We start from the raw sequence: 12,166 nt of genomic DNA, 5'->3' as shown, positions 1-12,166 counted from the left end.
CAATATTAACCTTAAATGTAAATGGGCTAAATGCTCCAATTAAAAGACACAGACTGGCCAATTGGATAAAGAGTCAAGACCCGTCAGTTTGCTGTATTCAGGAGATCCATCTCATGTGCAGAGACACACATAGGCTCAAAATAAAGGGATGGAGGAAGATCTACCAAGCAAATGGAAAACAAAAAGGGGCAGGGGTTGCAATGCTAGTCTCTGATAAAACAGACTTTAAACTAACAAAGATCAAAAGAGATTAAAAAGGCCATTACATAATGGTAAAGGGATCAATTCATCAGGAAGAGCTAACTATCCTAAATATATATGCATCCAATACAGGAGCACCCAGATCCATAAAGGAAGTCCTTAGAGACTTACAAAGAGACTTAGACTCCCACACAATAATAATGGGAGACTTTAACACCCCACTGTCAACATTAGACAGATCAATGAGACAGAAAGTTAACAAGGATACCCAGGAATTGAACTCAACTCTGCACCAAGTGGACCTAATAGACATCTATAGAACTCTCCACCCCAAAGCAACAGAATATACATTCTTCTCAGCATCACATCACACTTATTCCAAAATTGACCACATAGTTGGAAGTAAATCACTCCTCAGCAAATGTAAAAGAACAGAAATTATAACAAACTGTCTCTCAGGTCACAGTGCAATCAAACTAGAACTCAGGATTAAGAAACTCACTCAAAACCGCTCAACTACATGGAAACTGAACAACCTGCTCTTGAATGACTACTGGGTATATAATGAAATGAAGGCAGAAATAAAGATGTTCTTTGAAACCAATGAGAACAAAGATACAACATACCAGAATCTCTGGGACACATTTAAAGCAGTGTGTAGAGGGAAATTTATAGCACTAAATGCCCACAAGAGAAAGCAGGAAAGATCTAAAATTGACACCCTAACATCACAATGAAAAGAACTACAGAAACAAGAGCAAACACATTCAAAAGCTAGCTGAAAGGCAAGAAATAACAGATCAGAGCAGAACTGAAGGAGATAGAGACACAAAAAACCCTTCAAAAAATCAATGAATCCAGGAGCTGGTTTTTTGAAAAGATCAACAAAATTGATAGACCGCTAGCAAGACTAATAAAGAAGAAAAGAGAGAAGAATCAAATAGATGCAATAAAAAATGATAAAGGGGATATCACCACCAACCCCACAGAAATACAAACTACCATTAGAGAATACTATAAACACCTCTACGCAAATAAACTAGAAAACCTAGAAGAAATGGATAAATTCCTGGACACATACACTCTCCCAAGACTAAACCAGGAAGAAGTTGAATCCCTGAATAGACCAATAGCAGGCTCTGAAATTGAGGCAATAATTAATAGCCTATCAACCAAAAAAAGTCCAGGACCAGACGGATTCACAGCCGAATTCTACAAGAGGTACAAGGAGGAGCTGGTACCATTCCTTCTGAAATTATTCCAATCAATAGAAAAAGAGGGAATCTTCCCTAACTCATTTTATGAGGTCAACATCATCCTGATACCAAAGCCTGGCAGAGACACAACAAAAAAAAAGAATTTTAGACCAATATCCCTCATGAACATCGATGCAAAAATCCTCAATAAAATGCTGGTAAACTGAATCCAGCAGCACATCAAAAAGCTTAGCCACCATGATCAAGTGGGCTTCATCCCTGGGATGCAAGGCTGGTTCAACAAACACAAATCAATAAACATAATCCAGCATATAAACAGAACCAAAGACAAAAACCACATGATTATCTCAATAGATGCAGAAAAGGTCTTTGACAAAATTCAACAGCCCTTAATGCTAAAAACTCTCAATAAATTTGGTATTGATGGAACATATCTCAAAATAATAAGAGCTATTTATGACAAACCCACAGCCAATATCATACTGAATGGGCAAAACTGGAAGCATTTCCCTTGAAAACTGGCACAAGACAGGGATGCCCTCTCTCACCACTCTTATTCAACATAGTGTTTGAGGTTCTGGCCAGGGCAATCAGGCAGGAGAAAGAAATAAAGGGTATTCAATTAGGAAAAGAGGAAGTCAAATTGTCCCTCTTTGCAGATGACATGATTTTATATTTAGAAAACCCCATCATCTCAGCCCAAAATCTCCTTAAGCTAATAAGCAACTTCAGCAAAGTCTCAGGATACAAAATCAATGTGCAAAAGTCATTAGCATTCTTATACACCAATAACAGACAAACAGAGCCAAATCATGAGTGAACTCCCATTCACAATAGCTTCAACGAGAATAAAATACCTAGGAATCCAACTTACAAGGGATGTGAAGGGCCTCTTCAAGGAGAACTACAAACCACTGCTTAATGAAACAAAAGAGGACACAAACAAATGGAAGAACATTCCATGCTCATGGATAGGAAGAATCAATATCGTGAAAATGGCCATACTGCCCAAGGTAATTTATAGATTCAATGCCCTCCCCATTAAGCTGCCAATGACTTTCTTCACAGAATTGGAAAAAACTAAAGTTCATATGGAACCAAAAAAGAGCCTGCATTGCCAAGACAATCCTAAGCCAAAAGAACAAAGCTGGAGGCATCATGCTACCTGACTTCAAACTACGGTACAAGGCTACAGTAACCAAAACAGCATAGTACTGGTACCAAAACAGAGATATAGACCAATGGAACAGAACAGAGCCCTCAGAAATAATACCACACATCTACAACCATCTGATCTTTGATAAACCTGAGAAAAACAAGAAATGGGGAAAGGATTCCCTGTTTAATAAATGGTGCTGGGAAAACTGGCTAGCCATAAGTAGAAAGCTGAAACTGGATCCCTTCCTTACACCTTATACAAAAATTAATTCAAGATGGATTAGAGACTTAAATGTTAGACTTAAAACCATAAAAACCCTAGAAGAAAACCTAGGCAATACCATTCAGGATATAGGCATGGACAAGGTCTTCATGTCTAAAACACCAAAGGCAACAGCAACAAAAGCCAAAATTGACAAACGGGATCTAATTAAACTAAAGAGCTTCTGCACAGCAAAAGAAACTACCATCAGAGTGAACAGGTAACCTACAGAATGGGAGAAAATTTTTGCAATCTACTCATCTGACAAAGGGCTAATATCCAGAACCTACAAAGAATGCAAACAAATTTACAAGAAAAAAACAAACAACCCCATCAAAAAGTGGGCAAAGGATATGAACAGACACTTCTCAAAAGAAGACATTCATGCAGTCAACAGACACATGAAAAAATGCTCATCACCACTAGCCATCAGAGAAATGCAAATCAAAACCACAATGAGATATCATCTCACACCAGTTAGAATGGCTATCATTAAAAAGTCAGGAAACAAAAGGTGCTGGAGAGGATGTGGAGAAATAGGAACACTTTTACACTGTTGGTGGGACCGTAAACTAGTTCAACCATTGTGGAAGACAGTGTGGCGATTCCTCAAGGATCTAGAACTAGAAATACCATTTGACCCAGCCATCTCATTGCTGGGTATATACCCAAAGGATTATAAATCATGCTGCTATAAAGACACATGCACACGTATGTTTATTGCGGCACTATTCACAATAGCAAAGACTTGGAACCAACCCAAATGTCCATCAATGACAGACTGGATTAAGAAAATGTGGCACATATACACCATGGAATACTATGCAGCCATAAAAAAGGATGAGTTCGTGTCCTTTGTAGGGACATGGATGCAGCTGGAAACCATCATTCTCAGCAAACTGTCGCAAGAACAGAAACCAAATACTGCATGTTCTCACTCATAGGTGGGAATTGAACAATGAGAACACTTGGACACAGGAAAGGGAACATCACACACTGGGGCCTGTTGTGGGGAAGGGAGAGAGGGAAGGGATAGCATTAGGAGATATACCTAATGTAAATAACGAGTTAATGGGTGCAGCACACCACCATGGCACACATATACATATGTAACAAACCTGCATGTTGTGCACATGTACCCTAGAACATAAAGTATAATAATAATAAAACTTTTTTTAAAGAATACATTGATGAAAAATGACCCTGCCTTCCAATGCTGTTTTATTTATTGGGATTGGGGAAAAGAGAGAGATCTGATAAATAAGTATAATCCAAAATAGCATATTATAATTAGATTTCAAATAAAGAACTGCTGGGACATAGAAAGTCAGATCACATCTAATTGTCAAGATGGGAGAAGGCATCATGAAGCAGGGGGTGTTTGAAGTGGCATCAAAGAATGCATAATATTTGATCAGGTGGATATGTCTGAAAGATATTAATAAAATATAAGAAAAAGTAGAAGGGAGAGGCTACAGATTATTTGGTAGGGGTAGGGTGAGTCCTTTGAAAGAAAGGAATGAAATATCAGGATGGTTAAAACATTGGATGGAGATTACAGATAAGACTGAATACAAGACAGGAGCTAAGAAGATAATTGGAGGCCAATGAGGTTTTTTAATTGGATTGTGAAATGGCCAGATCTCTGATTTTAAAGGATCATTCTGGCAACATGCATGAATTCCACTGAACAGAGGTGAGATGACAGAAAGTCTAACCCAAGGAAAGCGTTTTACAATAAATTGGTATGATGTAATAAGTGACTGAAATAAGGCATTGTAAATATATCGAGAAGAGGAATAAGACTTGATTTGGCAATTAGATGAGAAGTGGAGACAAGGAAATGGAGGTGATTAATGTTGCAAGATTATTTCCTTGGGAAATGGTGGTCTTGATTATTTCCTTTCCTCTTAAGTGAGTTTAATGTTTCTGTTGATTTCGTTTTTAAGTACTCTTAGGTTTTTAAATTAATACACAAATTAGTATAAAGAGAAAGGAAAACCAGTCCTATAATCTCAATACACATTGAACATCTATTAGTAAACCTTTCTTAACAATGAACATTAAAATAAACTTAAGAGTAGACTAAACACAAGACAAAAAGTAATAACCCCACTTCTTTCCATTTCTGCAGTCTCCAGGGTACAGAACACTGATGAATGAGTAAGGCGAAATATTCACAGATCTAGGAATAAATGAAGTCATCTGGGGGAGAGACCAGCTTGACTAAGCTATTGTGATAGACAGGAGATACTGACAGGAGGGAGAAAACAAAACAGAGTGGTCACATCCTAGAAAAGGAAGAAAATTGAAATAAGAGAATGGGAGACTGGCAGCAGAGAGTTACATCTCATAAAAGAGAACACAGTGTTGGGTTCCAGGAGACTGGATCAGAATCGGTTCCAAATCAGAGATATGAAGGAAAGGAAAGCCAATGTTTCTCTGAAAATGGTAAGTTTGGCTCATTGAAAGGAGGTCTATGTTCAATGTCGGAGATTGTAGAACTTTAATAGACTGCTGCAAAGAGGAGTCCCATAGGGCTAAGAGTGGAGGGGACCTGGAAATGAAGGCAACAACATCCAGTAAGTAATATCCAAGTCAAGAGCCCATATCACCAGAGGCAAGGGCAATGGGCTGCCCAGTCACACTGGATGTATTAGTTTGCTAGGGCTTCCATAACAAAGTACCACAGACTCGGTAGCTTAAACACAGCTCTGGAGGATAGATATCCAACATCAAGTCACTGGCAAGGTTGATTTTTTTCTTGCACCCCTGTCCTTGGCTTGTAGATGGCCATCTTCTATGTCTTCATGTGGTTTTTCTTCTCAGCATATTTGTCCTCATCTCCTCTTCTTATAAGAACACATGGCATGTTTGATTAGGGCCCATCTTAGTGACCTCATTCAACCTTAATTACCTTTTTAAAGACCCAATCTCCAAATGCAGTCACATTATGAGATATTGGTGTCAGAATTTTAACATATAAATTTGGGGTGACACTATTCAGCACATAACACTGGAACAGACCAATTGGACATTCAAGGGACATGCTAGACATTAAGGAGAGATAAGATGAGTTTGTGAAAAGGTGAGCCACTGTTCAAAAGGGCACCATGCCATTGTTCCTTATCCTCTCGCCAACCTACCCCAGGATACTGATTTGGGTAAAAATATTTGGAGGAGAAGAATATTATCACATCAGATATCCTTGATTGTGTGTCTAGTCCAGAAAGATTTCAGTGACACAATTGTCTGTGAAAAGAGTGGCTATATTAGGATGGGAAAGAAATTCGGAGTAATCCAGAAAAAGAGGAGGTTGCAGCTTTCCAGCCATGCCTTCCAAGAAGAAATTCTAATGTTGGGATCAAGGGTTAGGGTGATTGGAAGAGGAGAAACAGAGAGCCTTCTCATGCAAGCGACAGTAAATCCCAATTTCAAGGCTCCTGATAGATGTAAATATATGAGGTTATAATTTTTTAAACATCTGTATAACTAAGAATTTTAAATGAACAATTATAACTCTTCATAATACATAAATGCATCAGTTTGGAATTTACAAAGGACATTATCATTCATATTTAATATTCACAACAAGGTATGGGGTTGGTGTTATGGTCCCCATTTTGCAGTGCAAGAAATAAGATCCAGAAACCTCATAACAGAATACAAACACATATACAAGCACAAAAGGATTAGTGGAGGAGGAATGCATAACTCACAAGCTAAGAGAAAGGAAAAGGAAAAATAGAATATTACAGAATATTCAGCCAATTCAGAAGTATATTATAAAAAGAACTAAAACAGGCAGGAGAAATGGACAATAATTTGGAAGATGTTACATATAAACTCAAATATATCAAAATTTCATTAAATGTTAATAGACTAAATATTATATAAAAGGCAAAGATTAGTAGAGTGAATTTTTAAGAACTATATGCTTATAGCAGATATAGATTTTAAATATTAGGATACGGAAATCTTGAAAGAAAAAGGATGAAAATACATATACATTATTCAAACACTATTCAAAAGAAAGACGTTATTGCTCTACTTACACTGGCTAAAATAGACTTCATTGGGGAAAACTTACTAGCAATGAAGAGGGAAAATTCACCAGGACTAATAATCAGCAACCAACAAACATAAACAGGTTTATTCTTTATGTGAAAACACACCCCTCCACATTTCTAAACGAAGGGTATATAAGAAGGAAAATATTCTTCATATCAGAAAGGATGTCTTTGTTTGTTTTGAGACGGAGTCTCACTCTGTTGCCCAGGCTGGAGTGCAGTGGTGCGAGCTCGGCTCACTGCAGACTCTGCCTCCCAGGTTCCAGCGATTCTCTTGCCTCAGCCTCCCAGGTAGCTGGGACCACAGGCACACGCCACCACACCCGGCTAATTTTTGTGTTTTTGGTAGAGACGGGGTTTCACCATATTCACCAGGCTGAGCTTGAACTCCTGACCTCAAATGATCCACCCGCCTCCGCCTCCCAAAGTGCTGGGATTACAGGCTTGTGCCACTGCGCTCGGCCAAGGATGTCTTTTCAACTTCAAGAAATTACATTGTTAACTCCCCGTACACTCTGCTCCCAGGTTCTATTGTTCTGTGATTCTGAGTTTCCATGGTTTTGTGAGCCATTGATTCCAATCTAAGGCAGCCCAGATTCTGATAAAGTCATTTCCGGTATCCTGGCTAGGAATTCCTGTGGCAGGTATTTTGGCTGTCCTGACATGAGCCAGGGCAAAGGAAAGAATGATGCCTGCCAACGGCAAGTAGCTCACCTTAGGGTGTGAGAGTGACCGCATTTAGGGAGAAGAGAAAGACGAAAAACTGCTTCCTCCGTGGCAGGCCATACTCGAATTCCAGATGGAATTAAAACAGTCTTTGGAACATTTTTTGAGAAGACTGGAAAGTTCACCCACTGCTTGACTTGGAAACCACTGCAGTGACAGATGCCATTATGGATGGATGAGATGATCTGAAATTTTGAAGATGGTACAACCCATTGTCTTTTTGGTAATGATACATAAAGAAACTTCTGACAAAAATCAATAAAAAGGAGAGTATAAGTTTGAAGACGTGAAAATTCTGCAGGAGGAAATAAAGTGAAAATATCCCATGTACAGATATTAAAACAACATATTGTAACCCCACCAGCTCTTAGTCCCAAATAATTCCATTGCTTTATAACTGTAACTGATAATACGAATAACCTTTAGCACATTCATTTACCGTTTTCCAAGAAATGAGTATTTTAGGGGGAACACTGAAGTAGTCTTCAAAAATGTGAAGTACGGGTGCCTGTAGTCCCAGCTACTCAGGAGGCTGAGGCAGGAGAATGGCATGAACCCAGGAGGCAGAGCTTGCAGTGAGCCGAGATCGCCCCACTGCACTCCCGCCTGGGCAGCAGAGCGAGACTCCGTCTCAAAAAAAAAAAAAGTGAAGTAGATTGACCCTTTCACGTTCTGATTACCCACTAAAATAATTTTCATTTCTGATGATAACATTTTTACTTTTTATCTATTTGCAAGTGATTTTTTTGCTTATTTGTTTTATTGACATAACACATAGTGAAGTGCAGAAACTCTTCAGTGTACTCATTTAAGTTACTAATATTTCACTTTGAAATTACACATCTTTTTTTTTTCTTTTTTTTTTTTTTTTTTAATTTCAGTTTAAAAATTTAGGTTTTTGGGGAAGAGGTGGTATTTGGTTACATGGATAATTTCCTTAATGGTGATTTCTGAGATTTTGTGCACTCATCACCTGCGCAATGTACACTGTACCCAATGTGTAGTCATCTTCCCCATAAGTCACCAAGTCCATTTTATCATCTTTATGCCTTTGTGTCCTCATAGCTTCACTCCCACTTATAAGTGAAAACATACGCTATTTCCTCCGTTACTTCACTTAGAATAATGGTCTCTAACTCCATCCAGGTTGTGGCAAATACCGTTACTTCATTCCTTTTTACGGCTGAGCAGTATTCCATGGTATATACATGGTATTCCATGGTATATATATACACCACCCATTGATTGATGAGCATTTGGGCTGGTTCTATATTTTTGAGATTGCACATTGTGCTGCTATAAACATGCATCTGCAAGTTTTTTTTTTTGTATAATGACTCCTTTTCCGCTGAGGACGTATTCAGTAGTAGGATTATTGGATCAAATGGTAGATCTACTTTTAGCTCTTTAAGAAATATCCATACTGTTTCCCATAGTGGTTGTACTAGTTTACATTCTTACCAGCCATGTAAAAGTGTTCTGTTTTTACCTCATCCATGCCAACATCTATTTTTTAAAAAAAATTTTAAATTATAGCCATCCTTGCGGGAGTAAGATAGTATTGCATTGTGGTTTTGATTTGCATTTCCCTGATAATTAGTGATGTTGAGCATTTTTAAAATATTTCTTGGCCATTTGTATATCTTCTTTTGAGAATTGTCTAGTCACGTCCTTAGCCCACGTATTGATGGGATTATTTGTTGTTGTTTTTTTTTTCTTGCTGATTTATTTTAGTTCCTGGTAGATTCTGGATATTAGTCCTCTGCTGAATGCACAGTTTGCAAAGATTTTCTTCCACTATGTGAGTTGTCTGTATACTCTGCTGATTATTTCTTTTGCTGTGCAGAAACTTTTTAGTTTAATTAGTTATTTATCTTGGCTTTTGTTGCATTTGTTTTTGGGTTCTTGGTCATGAAGTCTTTGCCTAAGCCAGTGTTTAGAAAGGTTTTTCTAATATCTTCTAGAATTTTTATGGTTTCAGGTCTTAGACTTAAGTCTTTGATCCATCTTGAGTTGGTTTTTATATAAGGTGAGAGATAAGTATCCAGTTTCATTCTTCTACATGTGACTTGCCAATTATCCCAGCACCATTTGTTGAATACAGTGTTAGTTCCCTATTTTATGTTTTTGTTTGCTTTGTCGAAGATCAATTTGCTGTAAGTGTCTGAGTTTATTTCTGGGTTTTCTATTCTGTTTAATTGGTCTATGTGCCTATTTTTATACCAGTGCCACGCTGTTTTAATGACTATAGCCTTATAGTATAATTAGAAGTCAGGTGATGTGATTCCTCCAAATTTGTTCTTTTTGCTTAGTATTGCTTTGGCTGTATGGCTCTTGTTTTGTTCCATGTAAATTTTAGGACTGTTTTTTCTAGTTCTGTGATGAATGATGATGGTATTTTGATGGGAATTGCACTGAATTTGTAGATTGCTTTTGGCAGTAAGGTCATTTTCACAATATTGATTCCAGCCATTCATGAGTATGGAAAGTGTTTCCATTTGTTTGTGTCACCTATGTTTTCTTTCACCAGTGTTTTGAAGTTTCTTCTAGAGGTATTTCACCTCCTTGGTTAGGTATATTCCTAAGTGGGTTTTGTTTATGTTTTTGTTTTTGTTTTGCAGCTATTATAAAAGTGGTTATGTTTTTGATTTGATTATCAGCTTGGTCACTGTTGGTGTGTAGCAGTGCTACTGATTTGTGTACATTAATTTTACACTGAATTCTGAAACTTCACTGAATTCATTTATCAGATCTAGGAGCTTTTTGGATAAGTCTTTAGGGTTCTCTAGGTATACAATTCACCAGTAAGCAGTGACAGTTTGACTTCCTCTTTACTGATTTGGATGCCTTTTGTTCCTTTCTCTTTTCTTATTGCTCTGGCCAGGACTTCCAGTACTATGTTTAATAGAAGTGGTGATAGTGGGCATTCTTGTCTTGTTCCAGTTCTCAGGGGGAATGCTTTCAACTTTTCCCAATTCAATATAATGCTGGCTGTGGGTTTCTCATAGATGGCTTTTATTACCTTAAGGTATGTCCCTTTTATGCTGATTTTGTTAAGGGTTTTATTCATAAAGGGATGCTGGATTTTGTGAAATGTTTTTTCTCTGTCTGTTGAGATGGTCGTGTTAATTTGTTTTTAATTCTGTTTATGTGGTGTATCACATTTATTGACTTGCATATGTTAAACTATCCCTGTGTTCCTGGTATGAAAGTCATTTGATCATGGTGGATTATCTTTTTGATATGCTGTTGGATTCAGTTAGCTAGTATTTTTTTGAGGAATTTTTTTTTTTTTTTTTTGAGACGGAGTCTCGCTCTATCGCCCAGGCTGGAGCGCAGTGGCGCAATCTCGACTCACTGCAAGCTCCGCCTCCCGGGTTCACACTATTCTCCTGCCTCAGCCTCCCGTGTAGCTGGGACTGCAGGCGCCCGCCACCGTGCCTGGCTAATTTTTTGTATTTTTAGTAGACGGGGTTTCATCGTGTTAGCCAGGATGGTCTTGATCTCCTGACCTTATGATCCGTCTGTCTTGGCCTCCCAAAGTGCTGCGATTACAGGCGTGAGCCACCGCACCCAGGCGAGGATTTGTGTATCTATGTTCATCAGGAATATGGATCTGTAGTTTTCTTTTTTGATATTGTCATTTCCTGGCTTTGGTATTAGGGTGATACTAACTTCATAGAATGATTCAGAGAGGATTCCCTTTCTCTAACTTTTGGAATAGTTTCAGTAGGACTGGTACCAATTCTTCTTTGAATATCTGAAAGAATTTAACTGTGAATCCATCTGGTCCTGGACTTTTTTGTTGGCAATTTTAAAATTACCATTTCAATCTTGCTGCTTGTTATGGATTTGTTCAGAGTTTCTATTTCTTCGTGGCTTAATATATGAGGGGTGTATGTTAATAATTTTTCTTTTTATTTTTTTGCTCAGCTCTTGAGCATTTCGAGCTTTTTCACCTTTCCAATTTGCTTCAAATGCCAAATGACCATAGAATGGTCAACATTGAGTTCTTCAGCAACTTTTCATGTAGTTGTAAGAGGATCAGCTTTGCTTATTGCTCTCAGTTGGTCTCATATTGCTCTCAACATGCTGAAGATATTTGCAATTTCCACCTGCATATTATGTTTCTTTAAGAGGGATTTAAAAAATAGTAGGAATTACTAAAGATTCCAAAAGACCTCCAAAGCCTGTGGACATGGAGGATCCAAGTCTATATCTCCAAGGAGGAAAGAAAAATAATGCTAATATCTGGGGTACAGATGAGAATAAAGAGAAACTTGCAGTAAGATGTATACTTACATTGGTGCAAAAGTAATTGCAGTTTCAGACCACGACTTTTAAATTATTATAACTAGGCTCAAACACATCTTTATTAATTGAAATAGGAACCATTACAGTCAACACATAGGTGCACCTCCCTAACCGCAGCAAAATAAACTTTCTGAATTAACTGAGATCTGTCTCAGATTTTGGGGTTTACATTTTGGTAACTACAAAGGGATTCTGAGTGGAGGTGCCCTTGATTTTTG

At 37.8% G+C, this 12,166-nt stretch overlaps 2 protein-coding genes across 2 annotated transcripts in view; one reads left to right on the top strand and one right to left on the bottom strand.

Annotated features, from left to right (window-relative positions):
• IRGM (immunity related GTPase M) overlaps positions 1-12,166 on the top strand; it is a 33,213-nt gene that overhangs the window by 10,094 nt on the left and 10,953 nt on the right.
• The window catches only part of ZNF300 (zinc finger protein 300), a 46,391-nt gene continuing 42,665 nt past the window's right edge, over positions 8,441-12,166 (bottom strand). The window contains exon 10 of the mRNA XM_073010575.1: positions 8,441-11,764. The gene's annotated coding sequence lies outside the window, so the exon portion shown is untranslated. The remainder of the gene's footprint in view (positions 11,765-12,166) is intronic.

The sequence above is a fragment of the Chlorocebus sabaeus genome, chromosome 23 (assembly GCF_047675955.1).
Source record: "Chlorocebus sabaeus isolate Y175 chromosome 23, mChlSab1.0.hap1, whole genome shotgun sequence".
Taxonomy (NCBI): Eukaryota; Metazoa; Chordata; class Mammalia; order Primates; family Cercopithecidae; genus Chlorocebus; species Chlorocebus sabaeus.
Note: the sequence above shows the minus strand (reverse complement) of the source record. Positions and strands in the feature narration are given on the sequence as shown.